Below are 22531 nucleotides of genomic sequence, written 5' to 3'. Positions count from 1 at the left end.
TATGGGAGAATAAATGGGAACAAGGGTTAGAATATAGACATGTGCTTATGGATCTGTCTCAATAGAGGGCCAAGGTTAAAGGGGTCCAAATGAGAGATGGTATGTTAAAGAGAAATGCTACCTAATGGAGCTTAAATACCTTAGGGTTAGCTTCATTAAAGACCTCCAAAAATTAGTGTTAAAAATTCCTTTGACCTTAGGCAAGCTGGGGCTGACCTTGAGGTGAGAACCCATGAGGTGCTTGTCGGCTTGCTATCTAAAGTGCTTAAAGTGTTTGTGAGAACTTTTCCCAAAGTTTGAGGTGATTTTTATGCTTAAAATGACTAAGGTTCTTGAAGTGTTCAATTCAAAGATAAACTCTCAAGAGGCATAAACGGTTTTCATGCTTGATTGATTAAGTGCTTGAAGTGTTCAATTCAAACCAAATGACTTAAGAAGCATAAAAGACACATGGCAAAATTCTCCACATGTGGCCCTCATGATGTGCTTGAATCCTATTGAATAGGCTTTAAAGGGGTCCAATGAGAATTTAGATGCATAAAAATAAATAACTCAGTTCTTTCTCTCAAAGAGGACGCACGTTCCAAATGATATAATTAACTATTACGAGAGAGAGAGAGAGAGAGAGAGAGAGAGAGAGAGAGAGAGAGAGAGAGAGAGAGAGAGAGGTGTGGACCAAGCATGAGAGGGGGGGTATACTTTCTCTCTCTCTCACATACACACACAGAAACACACACACACACACACACTCTCCCACACACACACACACACACACACACACACACACACACACACACACACACACACACACACACACACACACACACACTCATTGTGTGGAGTGCAAAGTGCAAGAGCTTCATTTCCTTCTCCAAGCTTGTTGAGAAGTGGAGAGCCTACACCAACACTCTTGGCTATGGAATGCTCATTGAAAATCCAATCAAGAGCCATGCTTCAATGCTTAATCTTGCCATCTTCTTCATCTTCATTACTATGCTAGTATGCTATACTAAGCAAGAAGAGTGATGATAAGTGAGGAACTATTTCTCTCTCTCTCTCTCTCTCTCTCTTATGAATGATTCTTCTTCCTCTTTCTACCCTCATTCCCTGCTAGCTCTCTCCACCTTCCAAGCTGTCTGAGGCCTTGGGATAGTTAATGCTTTTTGCAAAGTTTATGTTATGATCTAATGTATGAAGCTCTCCATTTTCATAGCATCACCAAGGTCACAAGGAACACAAAGATTGTATTGTACCAAGTCTTTCTTGATGGGAGAATCTATAATACAAGCGTCTTTTGGAGGGGAGACCGCCGGCTCCAAGTAACTCGGGTCCTCAACTATTGTCATCTTCTCTAATACTCTCTCTCTTGCAAAAGTATTGTTCATGCCAAGTTAATTAAGTACTATGTTTAAGTTGCCACCATGAATTAAGTTCATGCTTTATGTTCTCAAAGTGATCTCACAAAAATGCTCACTTTAATTCTCTTAATTCCGCTATTCTCAAAGTTCATAGGCCATTTATATTACATTGGTATCATAGCATTTGGTTTCTCTTTTCTTGCTTAAGAAGAGAGGTCCTCAAGTAGCCTATTAATGGTTGATTTTATTAATTATATTAGGGTAAGTGGGACTGGGATCTATTACCGGTTTTGTTGAGCCCACTACCTCAGATATGGTGCACACCGAGCTTTGGTCTTAATAGTGGGATCTTTTTAGACTTTCCTGCAGCCTTACCATTATTGAGCCATAAGAAGTCCGAAAGGAGCCATCCCTCGGCAATTCTGCTATGCTAGACCCACTCACTACTCTCTATAATTAACCAATTTGAGCCATGGGTGTAGATACTTAAGTGCTTATTTTCAAAGGCTAAGAGGAGTAGCAACTAAGGTTTGGAATTTCCAAAGGATACACTAGTAAACACATAAGTATAATTAGCATGGCTGACAATAACCAAGAGAGAAGAATGAACATTGATAACTTTGATTTTTCACATGAAGGTGCTAATGATGATGCCCCCATGTTTATCAATTATCTTGTTACTAGGTTGCATCAAGCTATGGGCAACCCTACTTTGCAAGCCAAAGTTACTCAACAACTTCGTGCTTATGGGATTTCCCTTCCTCTCCAAGAGGAGAGAAAGTTTAGGAGGCCTCTTGATGAGACTCCCAAAAGAAGACTCTCTCCCATAAGAGAGAAGAGATCCAAAGAACGAGAAAGAAGTGAATCCCTAAGTTCCTCTAAAGATGGGGCTCCGTGAAGACGTCAGTCTAGACTATCGCCAACTTCTCCCAAGAGGAAACGGTCAACCCATAGTCCTTCTCCTCGTCACTCCAAAAGGAAAGAGAGGAAACAAAGAAAGAAAAAGGAAAGAAAGAGGTCACCTTCTTCTCCTTCTTCTTCACCTTCCTCCTCTTCCGACGAAAGAAATAGTTATTCTCTTAGAGAATACAAGAGGAGAGGAATCACAAAACTTACCATGCATGGCGAAGGTCCCAGAAGCTCAAGAAACTTAAAGAGGGAGGAAAGAGTATCTCTTTTCTCACCTATGATGGCACCTTTGGTGCCACCGACAAAGTATTGGCCTTCATCCAACAATTGATGTGGCCTTTGGAGACGAGGGCTTCATGGAGTCCTCCAAGCTACACAATGTAGCTATGCACTTCTAGAAATCTTCTTGTCAATGGTGGGCTAGCCTTTGTGGCATTGGAGAGGCCCCAAAGACATGGAAAACTCTACGAGTTTCCATCATGAAGCGATTCCTTTCAAGCGATGCAAAGGACAAAGTGCTTATCAAATGGCAGAACTTGAATCTGCTCTTCAACGAGTCTATCCACAAATATGTAGACAAGTTTTGGGATTTACATCTCAAAGCTACAGTCTTACAAAGGATAGACTTTGCCGAACAAAAGCAACAATTTTGTGCATTATTACCTGAAGAAATGGCTGAGGTTGTCAGCTCACAATGGCCTAGCACGATCATTGAAGTCATCCACCACACTATGGTTGCTTCAAGGATCAATTTCCAACAAGGGGCGAGAAGAAATTTCAAGCCCATGGAAAACAAGGATTGAAATGAAGCTAAAGGGAAGAGAAATGCTCAAAACTCTTCCCAAGGCAACACCAACACCAACACCAACAAGGACAACGAGAAAGGAGCTTACAAAGGTAAAAATAAGCTCTCTTGCAACGAATTAGAGGCCTTTCATAAAGACCATAAATGCTTTAAGTGTGGGGAGTGGAGAAAGGACATGGTTATCGTTCTTGCCCCAAAAGAAAAGTACGCAATGACACTCCTAGAGCTTCCATAGTTGAAGCTCCAAAAGAGGATACTCATTGCAAAGGCTTATCACTCTCCTATGCTTGGGAAAAAGGGAGCATGATGCCTTCATCTTATTTGACCCTGGCTCTACTCACAACTTTATATCAACGGAGTTGGCCACTAAGTTGGGTATTCAAGCTTTTGAGATGGGAGATATTGTAATTGCCGATTGAGCTTTCAAAAGACAGCAAGCCTCCGTTAATCCCTTGATTGGGAAGTTGAGGCTTCATGTCCAAAGCTCCGTCGACAAAGAATATTTTTTTAATGTCTCCTCTCCAACATGAGGATGTTATCCTAGGGGCACCATGGTTCAACCACATGGCTGCCAACATGAAGTTCCCTGTAAGGAGAATCTATTTCACCTACAGGGAAAAGAGCATGTACAAGGTACTAATGAGTCGGGGAACACAATATCCTTGGGAAATACGCTTGCTTTGGATAAGTCAATGAAAAGCTCTATTCTTTGCGTATATAATTTTTGTTAGAGAGAATCTATAAATGATTCTAACATTTTCACAAGTAGCAATAAACGGAATCAAGAGGAATTAGAGTTGTCTAATTTTCTAAATGGATTCCAAGATGTTTTCATTAATGACATCCCTAGTGAGCTACCTCCAAAACGAGGGGATAATGACCATGCAATAGAGCTTCTACTAGGAAGCTCACAACTTAATAAACCTCCTTATCGAGTTTCACAAGCTCAACAAGAGGAGATCATGAGGCAAGTGCATGAATTGGTGGAAAAAGGGATGGTGAGGACTAACTCCTCTTTGTTCTGTTCACCAATACTTTTAGTACAAAAGAAAGATGGCACATATCACATGTGTGTCGACTATAGAGCACTAAATAGGATCACTATAAAAAAAATATTTCCCGTGCCGCGGGTAGAAGATCTATTTGATAAGTTACAAGTTTTGGCCTGACAAATGCTCCAACCACAATTAATCTCACGATGGACAAAAATCTTCAGGCCACTCAAATTCTCTTGAGGAGTACAAGTGACACCTCCAGGTAATCTTTCAAATTGTGAGAGAGAATAAGCTTTTCATTAATCAAAAGAAAAGTGAACTTTTTTCTACAAGAGATTCAATATTCAGGTCACATTATCTCTCAAAATGATATCCTTATGGATCCATCAAAGTTGGAGGTAATAAAAGCATGGCCTAATCCAAGGAATCTACATGAGCTAAGAAGCTTTGTTGGTAGGTGTGCATATACTATAGACAATTCATAGCAAAATTCTCTCAAATAGCAGGACCATTGCATGACTTAACAAAGAAGAACGCTAAGTTTTCATGGACTGCTAAAGAACAAAATGCTTTTGACAAGCTCAAAGAGAAGCTTACCTCTCAACCAGTCCTTATGCTTTCGGATCTCTCAAAGCCATTTGAGGTCCAATGTGATGCTTGTGGTGATTTCCTTGGAGCAGTCTTGCTTCAAGAAGGGCATGCCATAGCATATGAGAGCCGAAGGCTCCATACAGATGAACGGGTCTTGGGCATTTATGAGAAGAGCTTTTAGCTGTTCTACATGCCCTAGACACATGGAAGCACTATTTATTGGGGAATCCATTCATTTTATGAACATACCACCAAAGTCTCAAGTACTTCATGACGCAAACCAAGCTTTCCGACAAAAAAATTGAGGTGGGTAAATGTTCTTTTGCAATTTTATTTTCATATTGCTCACATTGCTGGTAAGTAATCAAGTGGCCGATGCACTTTCACGACGACCAAAAGTCAATGCGGTGTCTATAGCAACTCACAAAAATCTATCTTCTATGATAGATGAGTATGCTTGATTTTAAAAATGTAATGTCAGCCTTGCTTAGAAAGAGGAACCATTTACCTTGCAGGATGGTTATCTTCTCCACGGCAATAGGCTATTTTTAACCCACTCCCTTCGTGAGAAAGTCCTGTATGAATCCCATGCTCCTCCCTATGCGGGGCACAAAGGAACTCAACCTACTCTTTGAGGTGTTGAGACGTACTTCTATTGGCCTACCATGAAAGTGGACACAAGAGTATGCTTCAAAATGTGTGGTATGCCAAAAGACTAACTATGATAGAGGGAAGAAATCTGGATTACTCCAGTCATTGCAAATCCCTAATTCACCATGGGAGAGTATATCCATGGATTTTATCTTTGAACTACCCAAATCTATCCATGGGAATACAGGAATATGGACAATAGTCGACATGTCTAGCAAGCAAGCACACTTTATTCCTGTCAAAAAGACTATTAAGGCACACCAAATGGCAACCATCTTCATATCTCAAAATTTCAAACACCATGGATTACCAACATCCATCGTGTGAGATAAAGATCCTAGAATGACGAGTAATTTTTGAAAAGGTCTCTTTGAAAATCTAGGTAGAAGATTGAATTTCTCTTCGGCCTACCACCCACAAACAGATGGCCAAAGTGAGGTAGCCAATCTTACGATACTTGATCTACTAAAGACTTATGTTACAGAAGTAGATCAACGATCACAATGGAAAAAGTACTTACCCCGTGTACAGTATGCATACAATAATATTGTCCATACTACTATAGGAAAAGCACCTTTTGAGATCATAGAGGGAAGACCTAAATGTCCCTTGCTACTTAAAGTACATGGGAAGATCTTCGTTGCTGCTGATGAGTATAGCCGTGACCTACAAGAATATTTTCAATATCCATCTCTCAACAAAGGCAAAAATCTACCGCTGACAAGCACATAAGGGTCTTAACGTTCAAAGAAAATGGCTGGGTCTTACTTAAGTTTCCCAAGGCTCGATTGAGGCAAACGACGGGCAAAAATCCTACGGGCCATCAAAAGTATTATGCTAGATTAGCAAAAAGATACTATGATCCTTTTCAAATCTTGAAGCCAATCAATAACATGGCTTATCAACTCAAGTTGCCCAACCATTGGCTCATATAAAATGCTTTTCATGTGAGCCTACTTAATCCCTATAAAGGAGAGCCACAAAGAGAACAATTATTGAAGACCCTCCAAAATCGAAGACCAAGAAGAGGTGCTACAACCCAAAGCTATCCTTCGGCATGAAGACAAGGTACTACGGCATGGTAAGATTATCCAACGGTATCTTATTAAGTTCAAAAATTATCCTTTTGAAGATGCTAGATGGATGCAAGAAATACATCTTAAGGATAGTATGAACCTTGTCAATGCTTAGAATGCTGCACTAGAGTAAGCAAATATAAACGCTTTCTAAATGAGCAATGTTTTTGTCTTATAAGACTAATCCTCTTTTGTGCACAAATTTAAATAGAATGCATGCTTAGAATCATGTTTGTGATGATGATGTCACTCAAGCACCAAGTAGAATTTGTCACTCTACTTTGGGAGTATGATATGGACTAAAGAGCAGACATGCTTGCGGCAACTACGTCTCCCAAGCACCAAATGGACTAGTTATCCATTGTGGAATGATGTCGCACGGTGGAAACGGATCCTCCATCCTCTAAGAAACGTAGACTAATGACTAAGACTTTGTCTCTTCTACCTCATAGTCGAGGACGACTATGATTTCAAGAGAGAGGTAATGTCATAAAATATAATAAGTAACCAACCCAAATGATATTCTCATATTAAACTGATCATTTAATGTGGAATAATAAATGGGAACAAGGGTTAGAATATAGACATGTGCTTATGGATCTGTCTCAACACGGGGCCAAGGTTAAAGGGGTCCAAATGAGAGATGGTCTGTTAAAGAGCAATGCTACCTAATGGAGCTTAAAGACCTTAGGGTTAGCTTCATTAAAGACCTCCAAAAGTTAGTGTTAAAAAGTCCTTTGACCTTAGGAAAAAGCTAGGGCTGACCTTGAGGTGGGAACCCTACCCAAGCATGAGGTGCTTGTCGGCTTGCTATCTAAAGTGCTTAAAGTGTTTGTGGGAACCTTGCCCAAAGCTTGAGATGACTTTTATGCTTAAAATGACTAAGGTTCTTGAAGTGTTCAATTCAAAGATAAACTCTCAAGAGGCATAAATGGTTTCCATGCTTGATTGAGTAAGTGCTTGAAGTGTTCAATTCAAACCAATTGAGTTAAGAAGCATAAAAGACACATGGAAAAATTCTCTACATGTTGTCCTCATGATGTGCTTGAATCCTATTGGATAGGATTAAAGGGGTCCAATGAAAATTTAGATGCATACAAATAAATAATTAAGTTCTTTCTCTCAAAGAGGAAAAAGAGTATGCACGTTCCAAATGATATAATTAAATATTATGAGAGAGAGAGAGAGAGAGAGAGAGAGAGAGAGAGAGAGAGAGAGAGAGGTGGACCAAGCATGAGAGTGGGGGTATACTCTCCCACACACACACACACACACACACACACACACACACACACACACACACACACACACACACACACACACACACACATACACTCATTGTGTGGAGTGCAAAGTTCAAGAGCTCCATCTCCGTCTCCAAACTTGTTGAGAAGTGGAGAGCCTACACCAACACTCTTGGCTATGGAATGCTCATTGCAAATCCAACCAAGAGCCATGCTTCAATGCTTAAGCTTGCCATCTTCTTCACCTTCGCTACTATGCTAGTATGCTATGCTAAGCAAGAAGAGTGATGATAAGTGACGAACTATTTCTCTCTCTTATGAATGATTCTTCTTCCTCTTCCCTACCCTCATTCCCTGCTAGCTCTCTCCACCTTAGAAGGTGTTTGAGGCCTTGGGACTGAGGCTTGAGATAGTTAATACTTTTTGCAAAGTTTATGTTATGCTCGTGATGTATGAAGCTTTCCATATTCATAGCATCACCAAGGTCACAAGGAATACAAAGATTGTATTGCACCAAGTGTCTCTTGATGGGAGAATCTATTATACAAACGTCTTTTGGAGGGGGGACTGGCTCCAAGTAAATCCGGTCCTCAACTATTGTCATGTTCTCTAATACTCTCTCTCTTGAAAAAGTATTGTTCATCCCAAGTTAAGTAAGTACTATGTTTAAGTTGTTACCATCAATTAAGTTTACCCTCTATGCTCTCAAAGCGATCTCACAAAAATGCTCATTTTCATTCTCTTAATTCCGCTATTCTCAAAGTTCATAGACCATTTACATTACAAAATTCCTGGATTAGGCCATGCTTTTATAACCTTCAACTTTGATGGATCCATACGGATGCCATATTGAGAGATAATGTGACCTAAGTATTGAATCTCTTGAAAGGTAAATTTTGCTCTTCTTTTGATTGATAAAAAGCTTGTTCTCCCTCAAAGCTTGAAAAATTACGTGGAGATGTTGCTTGTGCTCCTCCAAGGACTTGGAGTAGATGATGATATCATCATAGAACACTCCAGTGAACTTGCAGTAGGGTCTAAATATTTTCTCCATCAAACGATTGAATGTGGCCGGTGCATTAGTCAATCCAAAAGGCATGACTAAATATTCATAAAGACCAAACATTGTACGAAATGCGGTCTTTACGATATCTTCAATTCACTATCCTTATTTGATGATAGCCACTTTTAAGGTCAATCCTACTAAAGTAGGTCCAACCTTGTAGCTTATCAAACAGATCTTTGACCCGCGGTATGGGAAATCTATTTTTGATAGTGATATGGTTTAGTGCTTGATAGTCTACACACATGTGGTATGTACCATCTTTCTTTTGCACTAAAAGGACTGGAGACAAAAGGGAGAGGAGCTAGGCCTCACCATCCCTTTGTCTACCAATTCTTGTACTTGCCTCATGATCTCCTCTTGTTGAGCTTGGGAAATTTGGTAAGGAGGCTTGTTAGGCAGTGAGCTTGTTGGTAGGAGCTCAATTCGATGGTCATCATCCCCTCATTTTGGAGGTAAGTCTATCATTGATGAACACATCTTGGAATCCATCTAGAAAATTAGACAAGTTTAATTCTTCTTGATTCCCAACACTTTGCTTTGTTAAAACATTAGAATAATTTAGAGACTCTTTGACAAAAATCATAAGCATAAAATTGAATTTCTCATTGACGTATCAAAAGTAGGTGAATTTACAATTGGTATAGTACGACCAGGATCACTAGCATCTATATACATGCTCTTTTCCCTGTAAGTAAAATAGATTATCATTTTAGGGAACTTCATGTTGATAGCCATGCGGTTGAAGCATGGTGCCCCTAGGATAACATCCTCAGGTTGGAGAGGAGAGATGAAAAAGTATTCTTTGTCGACGTAGCTTTGGACATGAAGCTTCAACTTCCCAATCAAGGGAGTAACAGAGGCTTACTGTCCCTTGAAAGATCCATCGGCAGTTACAATATCTCCCATCTCAAAAGCTTGAATGCCCACCTTAGTGGCCAACTCTGTTGATATAAAGTTGTGAGTAGAGCTAGGGTCAAACAAGATGAAGGCATCATGCTCCCTTACTTTTCCCCAAGTATAGGAGAGAGGTGATCCTTTGCAATGAGTATCCTCTTTTGGAGCTTCGGTTATGGAAGCTCTAGGAGTCTCATTGTAGGCATTTCTTTTGGGGCAAGAACTGTAGCCATGTCCTTGCTCCCCACACTTCAAATATTTGTGGTCCTTAAGAAAAGATTCAAGCTCTTTAGGAGAGAGTTTATTTTTACCTTTGTAAACTCCCTTCTCCTTGGACTGATTGTTGTTGTTGGAATTGACTTGGGAAGAATTTTGGGCATTGTTTTTCCCCTTTGCATCACTTTTGTCTTTGCTTTCCATGGGCTTGACATTCCTTCTAGCCCCTTGTTGGAAATTGATGCATGAAGCAACCATAGGTGTGGTGGATTGCTTTGGTGATGGAACCGGGACGTTGGGAGTTGACGTACTCAGCCATCTCTTTAGGTAATCCCACACAGAATTGTTGCCTTTTCTTGGAAAAGTCTATCTTTTGTAAGACAGTAGCCTTGGGATGTAAATCCCAAAACTTGTCCACATATTTGTGGTTAGTCTTGTTGGAAAGAAGATTCAAACTCCGGTATTCAATAAGCACTTTGTCCTTTGCATCTCTTGCAAAGAATTGCTTCATGATGGAAACTCATAGAGTTTTCCATGTCTTTGGGGCTTTGTTGTTGCCACGAAGGCTAGCCCACCATTGACGACGAGCAGATTTCTGGAAGTGCATAGCGACATGGTGTAGCTTGGAGGACTCTGTGAAGCCCTCGTCTCCAAAGGCCGATCAAATTGTTGGATGAAGGCCAATACTTCATTGGTGGCACCAAAGGTGCCATCATAGGTGAGAGAAGAGACACCCTTTCGTCCCTCTTTGAATTTCTTGAGCTTTTGGGACCTTCGCCATGCAAGTTTTGTGATGTCCTCTTCTCTTGTATTCTCTAGGAGAATAACTATTACTTTCATCGAAAGAGGAGGAAGGTGAAGAAGGAGAAGAGGGTGACCTCTTTCGTGAATTTTTATTTCTTTGTTTCCTCTCTTAGGCTTTTGGAATGATGATGAGAAGGACTATGGGTTGATCGTTTTCTCTTTAGAAGAGTTGGCGACTGTCTAGACTATTGTCTTTATGGAGCCACATCTTCAGAGGAATTTAGGGATTCACTTCTTTCTTGTTCTTTAGATTCCTCCTCTCTTATGGAAGAGAGTCTTCTGTTGGGAGTATCATCAAGAGGCCTCCTAAGCTTTCTCTCCTCTTGGAGAGGAAGGAAAATCCCATAAGCACGAAGTTGTTGGGTGACTTTGGCTTGCAAAGCAAGGTTGCCCATAGCTTGCCCATAGCTTGATGCAACCTAGTAACAAGATAATTAACAAACAGGGGGGCATTATCATTAGCACCTTCATGTGCAAAAAGTTATGAATGTTCATTCTAGTCTCTTGATTATTGTCAGCCATGCTAATAAAACTCATGTATAGAATTACTTTGTGCTTTGGTACCCTTAAAAACCTCAGTCGCTACTCTTCTTTACCTTTGAAAATTAGTTCTCAAGTAGCTACACCTGTGGTTTAGACATTGTTGATTGCAAAGACTAGTGGAGAGGGTCTAACATTACTCGGTTGATTATGGTGCATGTTGATCTTGCTTGTAGCTCAATAATGGTTAAGACAAAGGCAAGCCTCGAGAGACTCCATTATTAAGATTATAGTTCCCATGGTGTACCTCGAACCAAGTCCTTCTCAACTAAGATAATAGATCCCTGTCCCACTTACCCTATTACAATGAATAGGTCCAACCTTTCGTGGACAACTTAAGGACCTCTCTTCTTAAGCAAGAAAAGAGAAACCAATAGCTCTGATACCAATGTAGTAAAAATGGCCAAACTTTGAGAATAGCGAAATTAAGAGAATTAGAGTGGGATTTTTGTAAGATTACTTGGAGAACATAGAGGGTGAACTTAATTGCGGTAGCAACATAACCATAATACTTAATTAACTTGGCATGAACAATACTTTTGCAAGAGAGAGAGTTTAGAGAACTTGACAACAGTTGAGGACCGGATTTATGTGAAGCCGGCAGTCCCCCCTCCAATAGGATTTTGTATTATAGATTCTCCCATCAAGAAAGACTTGGTATAATACAATCTTTGTGTTCCTTGTGACCTAGGTGATGCAATGAATATGGAAAGCTTCATGCATCACGAGCATAACATAAACTTTTTAAAAGAGTTAACCATCCCTGGACTCAGTCCCAAGGCCTCAAACACCTTCAAAGGTGGAGAGAGCTAGTGGGGAATGAGGGTAGGAAAGAGGAAGAAGAAGCATTCAATAAGAGAAAGAAATCCTCACTTATCATCACTCTTCTTGCTTAGCATAGCAGAATAGCATAGTAATGAAGATGAAGAAGATGGAAAGCTTAAGCATTAAAGCATGGCTCTTGGTTGGATTTGCATTCCATAGCCCTGAGTGTTGGTGTAGACTCTCAACTTCTCAACAAGCTTGGATAAGGAGATGGAGCTCTTGCACTTTGATGGATGCCCAGATCAATGCCCCCTCTCATGCTTGGTCCACCCCTCTCTCTCTCCCTTTCTTTTGTATTATTTAATTATATCATTTGGACAAGTGTCCTCTTTTCTTCCTTTGAGAGAAAGAACTTAATTATTTATTTAAATGCATCTAAATTCTCATTGGACCCCTTTGAAGCCTATCCAATAGGATTCAAGCACATCAAGAGGGAAAAATGGGGAGGATCTTGACCTGTGTCTTTTATGCTTCTTAAGAGATTATGTTTGAATTGAACACTTCAAGCATCTTAGTCATTTAAGCACGACAATATTTTATACCTCTTGAGAGGTCATGTTTAAATTGAACACTTCAAGCACCTTAGTCATTTAAGCATGACAAGCACCTTAAGCTTGGGCAAGGTTCCCACAAACACCTTAAGCACCTTAGTCAGCAAACACGACATGCACCTCAAGTTTGGGTAGGGTTTCCACCTCAAGGTCATCCCCAACTTGGTTATGGTCCTAGGTCTAAATACTTTTTAACAGTAACCTTTGGAGGTATTTAATGAAGCTAACCCTAAGGTCTTTAAGCTCCATTAGGTAGTATTGCTCTTTGACATACCATTTCTCATTTGGTCCCTTTTACCTCGGCATCGTGTTGAGATAGATCCATAAGCACATGTCTATATCCTAACCCTTGTTCCCATTTATTCTCTTACATTGAATGATCAATTTAATAAGAAAAATCATTTGGGTTGATTAGATATTAGATTTTATGATAGTTAGAAGCCATATCCTCTATAAATTTTACATTCCTTCCTTCCCAAAGTTAGCTCTCAAGGGGAGACATGTCTCCCTTGAGCGGACCTTACCATCCTTAAAGAACACAACATGAGAATGCAAAATTCTTAAGAGTGGACATGTTAGTGTAGTGAAAAATGCACATGCAATGAAGTATGAATGATTAAAAGTTCTCTTTGAAATGGGCTTTAGGCATACCTTGCTACCGTGGAGAGGATTATTTTCGTAGCTAGGAGAGGTTTAAGGATTTGGGGTGTTCCAATTGACAAGAGGGAAGGGAGGATAGCCTTACTTGAAAGGGAAATCCTCTTTCAAAGAGAACTCCTTTGGTTATGAATAAGTTACCCTTAAAAACTCAACTCCTTCTTGGAAGAATTAGATATTAATCTTAAGTAGGTCACTAAACTTTTACACACATAATTCATGCAAAATCAAGAAAAAGTTATGAGTGTTTCATGAGAGCATTTTGGAGAAATTATAATTCTTCTTTTAGAAAAAATAAGGTTAGTTCCAAAAACAATTTCATTAATTAGTTGCCTTTGATTTATGGAAATACTTTTAATAAGAATAATTTAGGTAAGAGTATAAAATTAATTTAAAAAGCAATAAAAAGTGTTAGAGGACTGACCAACGGATGCCCACCTGGCCGGACACGTAGCTGTATGCCACACTTGTGCTCTATTATATTTCCGAGCTAGTGTAGTGACACTTTGTGTCACTACAAGAGGTTGTGTGCTCTTGTGACGCTGTTAGCGACGGAAATACATTGGGTTTTTATAACCCCCGGCGTCGCTAAAACCGTCGCTACGAGCGTTGCTACGAGAGCGTCGCTATAGGCGTCGCTATATGCGTCGCTATATGCGTCGCTATGAGCGTCGCTATATAGCGACGCATATAGCGACGCCTATAGTGACGTTTACACTGCAGACTATAGCGACGCTCATAGTGACGCTACAGAGCCATAAATAGCGACGCTTATAGCGACGCCCGAGAGAATATTTTTTTGGTGGCAGGGCATTGAATGCCCTGCCACCCATCAACCATATTGTACTTGATTCACTTTTTAAAAAAAGTGCAAAGGTAGATAATAGACCCAAAATAGTCACCCACAAGACGCATTGTTTGCAAAATTGACAATTGTACACATCATAGGCAAAATGAATTGATTGGCAAATGTAATAATGACAATTGTACAACATCATAGGCATAAAGAATTGATTGGCAAAAGGAACTGCGGTGACAAATGTAATAATATACATGGTTCAAAAAGACGTATAAAATCCGTCTCATGATACATAAGCTATGAGAAACCCTAAACTAATGCTATCTAGCTACGGCTAAACTGACGTCGTTTAGTCAGACGTCTCATCGCGTCCAAGCGGCGTATCTGTTGGATTCTGCAAAAAAAGACAATAAGACAGCTTTCAGTAAGTATAAACATATAACGACATTTATAAAACAATACAAAAAATAAAAAAGAGTAAACCCTAATACTAACCATGCCGCCGCGAGAACTGAGAATGTCCATCAGAGCGTTTAAGCCCTTCCTGCCTGCGTACTCGCGCTCGTACGGTGTGGGATCACGTCCTGTCATCGACCACTGTCAAAACATACAAAGATTTCATTATGTTAGAACTAAAAAACTCATAAACCCTAAAGTATCGAACATGCATAAAGAACAATGTGAAAAGACTTACAAAATCGGCCTCAAATGATGCCCATCCACCGCTCCCCAAGTGGTGCGAGCTCCCTGCCTCTACTCGCGCTCTGGCTGCATCCTTTTGTTGCTTCCACTTGTCGGGATTCTCGCGCGCTGCTTTCTTCGCATTCTTCCAATCTTCTTTGGCCAGCCAATCTGGCCTATTCCACCCATTCTTGATTGCTTTTTGCACTTCGGAACGCTTGTGTTTGCAGTATTCGCGCATTCGAATCTTCATCAGGTCTTCATTGAAGCGCTGATCCCGTGTTGGAACGGGAAACTCATCATGAAGTATGCTGATGACTCTGTTTTTTAAATCACTTGGTACTTCACTCCATTTGTTTAGTATATAGTGTCTAAACAGCTGAGAGCAAAGACCACGCATGCGCGAGATCACCTTCTTGCCGTCATCATCCATGATGATGCCGCCGCTGATGTCGACGGAGTAAGGCAAGCCCTCTGGCCGGTGACGCGTGAACCTGGGTGTCCCGACAGGGGTCTCTAGCGGCGTGTCGATGGGGGTACGGACGTCAGGTGTCTCCACTGGCGTCTGGGCCCCGAAGCGAGGAGTGTCGAGTGGGTGGCTCCTGGCGGAGTAGGTAGAGGTGTGTAGCTTCTAGGAACAGTCAGCCGTGCAAAACCTGGCGTAGATGGCGATGCTGTGGCTGGTGTGGGGGCGGGCAAAGAAGGGGAGGGTAAAGAGCCTCGTCGAACACGAGGCGGTGTGGAGGCATCGGTGGCAGAATCCCCACAACAACCGCCACCGCCACCACTAGAGCGCCGGTGTCTAGACGAGTGTGAAGCTCGTCTCGTCGACGCCGAAGCTTCGGAGCGCGCCGAATGCTCCGAAAGAGAGGGAGATGCGGATGGTGTAGGAACGCGCGATGATGCGCCAGAGCGATGACGCTCCACGTACCACTGTCTCTGCTGCGGTGACAAAGAAGAAAGAAACTCCTCATCATCCATACCTGCATTAAACACACGAATATTTAAACTTAATATTGAATGAATAGAGTAGACAATGACGCAAAGACCATTAAATACAATGACGTAATGACGCATATAAATACAATGACGCAATGAATCGAGTGATAGAAGAGGCAAGTCGAAAACTCAGAATTTTCAATCAAAAGATGTGAGCGCGAGTAGAAAAGAGCGTTATACACCATGGAAGGTACTTAGAGAGCCAGAGCTTTTACAACACGGAGCAAAATTGTTCAAATACAATATTTGTGGCTTTAAGAGATCTCTCTCTCATCCTCGCATAACTCAGCATAACTTCCTATATCTATATAGAGCTCTCCGTTTAAACACATATCCTCTGTTTCATTTTGTAGCTCCTCTGCATGCACCCCATATAGAGTAGTAGCATCTTGATGCTCGTCTGGCACCACCGCAGCGGCTTCTGATTGAGCATCTTCTCTGATCTCCTCCATTGATGTCGTTGTGATTGGCACATGGTAGCCTTCATACGTCCTTGCACTACGAGGGGCTACCTCTATGACGTACCACCAGTTTGATGTAGACTTTGTAGGATGAAATACTACCTGCCAGAGCCACATAACTTACATGAGAGCTTTCAAGCACATAACTTGTAAAAGGGGGATGTTAACTATTTACATACTTACTTGTTCACAATGCTCGGGTAGTACGAAAGTGTCTCTTAGGTCAGTCCATTTCTTAGTAGAATCCACCTCAAGAAAACCAGACTCTCCTCTACGCACAGTAGCGTTGCGACCCTCCATGATTATCTTGAACCATTGCACGTCGAACAAGTCGACAAAAAATCCTCTGTAATCGATCCTCAAAATCTCTTGCAGCGTGCCGAAGTAAGTGAGTTCCGCCACCACAGGATCTGCATCAGAGGAACGTCGTCGACTAGACTGTTCAAATTTTGCCATGATTCCACAATCTTGAGTAAAACGCTTTTTGTCGATTCGTTCCACCCTAAAATGTCGACCTTTACACCATGCTGCTGTGTATGACTTATACTACAACAAACAAAGATTATGAGTGGCCGTTCAAACGTTTATAAATAAAGTCACTTGCTAGTCGTACATTGCAAACTTACCTTGGTCGCGCAACCCCGAGAGTACTCCCACTCTTCTTCAGTCACTTCGTCACCGCATTGTTGTGCGCTTTTCAATTGGTTGTGCAACCATCTTAAGCTCATGAAGGTTGGTAGGCTCTCCAGAACCGCTGGATAGTGCATCGGTGGTCGTCTTCCCCGTCTCCACTCGATTCGTGCCCTTTGTCTCTCTTGCTTTGCATCCTCATATTGTGAAATCCACTTTTGCATCACTGGATTGTGAAGCATGCAAAATCGGTTGATTTTAGCCTCTAGATCTTCCGTCATCTTCTTCTCAACACCGAGATTGCACATGACAATCCCAGATATGCGCTCATCATCTATGGTTCGCCATAGCGTGTCCCGGGATTTATCAAATCCATCTAGCCACTCTCCAATGTACACTAGGGACTCTGATACCAACCAACCTTCTGCCATGCTACCCTCCGGACGTGCCTTTTGACGCACATATCCCTTAAGCGTTTTCATGAAACGCTCTAAGAAGAACATCCATCTGGAATGAATTGTGCCAGCTATTTCCACCTCATCAACTATGTGAACAAGAAGATGCACCTGAATGGTTAGCATTGTAGTAGGAAAATGTTTCTCAAACATGCACACAAGCTCCGCAGCATTTAGTTTGGCGAATGGTATGGAGTCTACGTTGATCTCCTTTTGTGAGATCCATTGCACCAGCTTTGCAAGTTTGTAGATTGTGTTACGGATGTCGAGAGACAAACATCCCTCAATGGCAACCGGTAAAATAAACTGTAAAGTATGTGCAGCAATGATATTAAAGTCCACATTTTATGCAATGATATTAAAGTCCACTATGAACGTACCTGACACATTTTATGCCAATCGTGTGACTTCAAACCGGTAAGCTTTCCTTCTTTAGTAAAACACGTTCGGAGCGAGTGCATTACGCCAGTGGGGGTCCGCAAAGATCGAATGGCCTCTTTTACTTTGCGTTCTTGGGCTCCTGTGAAAATCCATGGTGCTTTAGGGAGTTTTATCGATCCATCAGACGCTGTTTGCGGCCAATATTGCTCCATACGATCCACATTTCTAAGGTCAACTCTGGCTCCCAAAGTATCTTTCTTGCCGGTCAAATGGTCCCATAGTAGATTACCCACATTCTTGAATATGTGCATTGGATCGAGCAAATGATTGATCATGAGTCGGGGCCAGTATGGTAACTCGTACCATAGAGATAGTCTCTTCATCCCTGGAGGCAACCGTCATCGCACATCTCCTTCTGCTCTAACCATGCTTGTGCAGACATCCTTGGTGGCTCTCTTCCCAAAAAGCCGTCGCGTAACACATGATTCTCTGGAAGATACGTTTGATGACCTTCGTAGATTTGCTTCTTCAGTGAGGGTGCCCTACGTGCATTCAGTCTAGGTCCACATGTGACACATGCTCTATATCCGCTTGTTTGAAGCCCTGCATGTATACACATGATAATAGATCAACTATGGGAAAAAACAATATTTACAGTGTCTGAGTGAGGAGTGTCAATAGATCACCTGAGCATTCTGTTAGCCCGGGATAGTCATGCATGGTCCACATTAGAATGCCTCTGATCAAAGCATTCCGTCGTCCTGTGTGTCGGCTCATATCCACCACCTCTATGCCAATCCACAATTGTTGTAGCTCTTCCAATAGTGGACGAAGATACACATCCATATTCCCCACTTTATATCGCCCTGGCACAATCAAGCTTAGCCATAGGTGCCCCTTCTTCGTAGTCAACCACGGGGGAATGTTGTAGTTGACGATGACAACGGGCCATACACTGTAAGATGTTGATCTTTGACCAAATGGATTTACGCCATCCATAGCCAGGCCTAAGCGCAAATTTCGAGCTTCCCTGGCAAAATCCGACCATGTTCCATCTATATGTTTCCAGGCTGCGCAATCTGCAGGAATTCGTAGCACACCATCCGAAGATTTATTCTCCTCATGCCATGATGCTAGGGCGGCCATGGACTTACATTCAAAGAAATGCTTGATGCGAGGAAGCAAAGGAAAATGTCGCAAAACCTTTTGTGGAATTTTTGTCCCGTGGAGATCTACTCGATATCTTTAGGAATCACATTTCGGACACTTCTCCATCTCTGTGTATTCCCCTCTGAAAAGAATGCAGTCATTAGGACAAGCGTGGATAGAATTGTAATCCATCCCCAAGTTTCGCAAAATCTTTCTTGCTTCATCTCGGGAATCTGGCATCACATTGTCAGCTGGTAGTATGTGCTCTTTCAGCAATCTACACAACATAAAAATATGATACAGTCGTGTAAAAATCTATCAGATCATTATACATTTAGAGTTCTATTAAAGTAAACTAACTGTAATAGATCACCTGAAAAGCGTTGTGACGCTAGTGTCACTCCATCCAAACTTTGCCTGCATGTTGAGAAGAACCAGGAGTGCTTTCAATCTAGACATACGTGCTCCATTATACAATGACGTATCGGCTTCACTTTTCATATCATCATAGATAAGCCTTTCTGAATCCATGATCGTCCCGATCATTTCATCAATCTCGGGCTCAAACATTGCCTCGTTGGGAATGTGCTCTGCATGATCATCCCCCGAGCTGTCAGAGGCTACATCTTGTGGCCTCACATATGCTGCTTGACCAAAGCGCCTGCGAACACGTCTATTGGGTTGCAAGATTGCTGCTTGTTGGCCAGCGTCAGAGTCCGACGAGTTATAATTGGCAACAACTCGATCTATAATAGATGGATCGAACTCGCCAAATTCGCGAACGTGCTGCAAAGAAACACGTCTTGTCCGTCGCACAGCATGCTTGCATTGATTACAAGGACATAAGACCCTCGTTGAGAGATAGGTGTTTCGGTTGGACGGTCCCACATCCTCGTCGCTACTCATAATGAGGATAAAAAACTTATAACCTGGACAACAAATTTAATATTCTATTGGCATTCTTCGTCTTATCTCTCTCTCTCTCTCTCTCTCTCTCTCTCTCTCTCTCTCTCTCTCTCTCTCTCTCTCTCTTTACCTCACATTCTCTAGTCATGTCCAATCCCCGCACACCTCGGTCTAGAGGTGCACGGAGATCAGAACCACCGGGTTATAATCTCGTCTTTATTGGTCAATACCTATATTTGTGGGTACAAGAAATCTACACACCCACGTCTACATGATACTGCATGTAGTGGACAAAATCCCTTTGCCTCTTCTCTAGCTGTAGCACTTCACTTCATCTTAACATCTTTTCACAGTAGATCTTTTCACTGTTCGTCTAACTCTAAACCCTAAACCGTAAGTAATTCTTGCGTGGACTCGATCTAACGTAAATAAGCGTAAATCTAAATAAACGTAAATCTAACTAAAAATAAAGCTAAATCTAATTTAACGTAAGTCTAATGACTAGAGGTTGTCTAGATGGTCATTGTGTCGGGGATGTAGTGACTCTTGCCGCCCTGAAGATCCACCTCCTTCCCTATCTTCTGAAGACATTTCACCAGTACTTTTGGATCGACGGAGCCCACCATGAGTGAAGGCAGCAATACCCTATATTCTATTGAGGGCTTTCTTCACCCGCTTCATGCAGGCATCGTAGTCTATGGAGACCTAAATCTAATCTAATATAACGTAAATCTAAATCTAGCTTAAATAAACATAAATCTAGTTAAAAATAAACCTAAATCTAATTTAATGTAAGTCTACATATAACCTAATCTTTAACGTCTTTTAAGATAGTTTCCTACGACGTTATAACTCTCTTCTTCTTGTGTGTGTGCGCGTGTGTGGATGTGTGTGCGAATAAAAAGAGATAAATGGTATAACCTTTCTATCACCCATGCCAAGTATGATAGATTGATTATGCCATTTCCCTCTTGAATAATAGGTCTTCAGTTCAACTCCTCGTCGGCTAGATCTCTAGGTCTTTTAATTTTAATTAGTTTCCTACGACATTAAATTAGTTTCTCTCTCTTTCTCTCTCAATGTGTGTACGTTTTTTTGGATCGTATGCATGTTTTCTCTCTCTTTTCCTCTCTCAATGTGTGCGTTTTTTGTTTATGCATGTTCTCTCTCTCTTTTCCTCTCTCAATGCGTGCGTTTTTTGTTTATGCATGCTCTCTCTCTCTTTTTCTCTCTCAATGTGTGTGTGCATTCTTTGTTTATGTATGTGTGTGTGCGTTTTTGTTTTTGTTTGTACTCTCTCTCTCTCTCTCTCTCTCTTTCTCTCTCTCTCTCAAAAACACTATGTGTGTGTGTGTATGTGTGTGTGTGAGAGAGAGAGAGAGGGAGAGAGAAAGAGGGGAAGGGAACATGAGAATGAGGAGAGGGAAGGAGCATACCTGGCTCTCCTTCCTCTCCTCGTGTGTGTGTGTGTGTGTGTGGAGAAGAAAGAGAGAGAGAGAGAGAGAGAGAGAGAGTGAGGGAGAGCGTTACCTGCTCCTTGCTTGAGGGCGCCGAAAAACTCAGATCTGAGATCTGAGTTTTTGGGCGCGCTCGGTTATTTTTTTACCTCAGCCGGCGTCGCTATGAGCGTCGCTATAAGCGTCGCTATGAGCGTCGCAAATTTCTTTGTAAATTTGCGACGCTCATAGCGACGCTCATAGCGACGCCGGGAAATTTTTTTTTGAGCGTCGCTGTGTGAGCGTCGCTAATATGAAGAGCCTCTTGTAGTGTGTAAATCTTGATTCCAGAGTAGCAGTCGATTCCCTGAGTTGTAATTCTGTCATGATAATTGTAAAGGTCCATGTGAGCCGATCACTAGCCATTTAGAAATCCTTAGGTATAAATTTCAATAACTTTAATGTGAAATGTGGCTTATCTTTAGAGAAGAAAGGAGCTCTAAAAACATACGCTCAAGCTACGGAGCTGCTCCAACTTGTAATCATCATAACTAATGATTGGGTAATCCATTTTCAATTTTGAAACTTGCATTGTGTTCCTTTGTCTATGCTCTTTCCTTCATGTGTAAGCATTGTCAGTTTTATTGAGGTTCGCAACTATGCATTAGAATCTTCAAATTTGAGTGCTTAAATCACTGTTTATAGTCGTTTTGACCATAAGAGAGTGTTTCTAGACCATAGGGCGACCTTTCTGGACTGATCTGTTGCAGTTTTCAGGACCTTTTTCATTATGAATTGTGATTTTGGTACCTTGTCGGATTGCGATCAGACTTGGTAGGATAGTACCCCTAGGTGTCCTAAACCTCCTCCTAAATTTCCGTTGCATTTTGAGTGCATTGGAGTGCCAAAATTGCGTGATGACCTATAGTGGTGAGAAAGGACAAAAGTAGTTTTCCCTGATCATTGAGTGTTGGTTTGCTTGTTGAGTTGGTATTTTTGGTTGTTAAGGTTCACTTCTTGAGATTGATGATCTCAAAGAGTCTTCGTGCCCATTTGAGTCACTTCCTTGAGTATTGACATTATGTTAGTGCCTGATTGCTATGCTACAGATGTCGATTGCGGTGACCCGCTACCATTGGTGCCACTGTCGGGGATATGATCCTTAGATGGTGAGTGACCTAGTGCGTATTAGACCATTCTTTTTTGAAGATTTGTCTTCCATTCCATTTATACCCGATCAGTGAAGCAGCTAGACATGGGGTTTAGTGCTTGGTAGAGTCTAGAAGTCAAGGACTTGCTAGGACTATTCTCGAGAGGTAAAGAGGGTTGTGAGTGAGATAGCCAAAAGCATTTCATTCTCGAATTTTCTCTATGATTTTAGAGTGCTGTTTCGTTTTCCATTTCAACTTTATTTTGTAACGTTTTTTTTTAATCTACCACCATCAAATTTGG

Source organism: Adiantum capillus-veneris, chromosome 30, assembly GCF_014529385.1.
Source record: "Adiantum capillus-veneris isolate H3 chromosome 30, ASM1452938v2, whole genome shotgun sequence".
Classification (NCBI taxonomy): Eukaryota; Viridiplantae; Streptophyta; class Polypodiopsida; order Polypodiales; family Pteridaceae; genus Adiantum; species Adiantum capillus-veneris.
The sequence above is the reverse complement of the archived record's forward strand: the minus strand, read 5'-3'. Positions refer to the sequence as shown.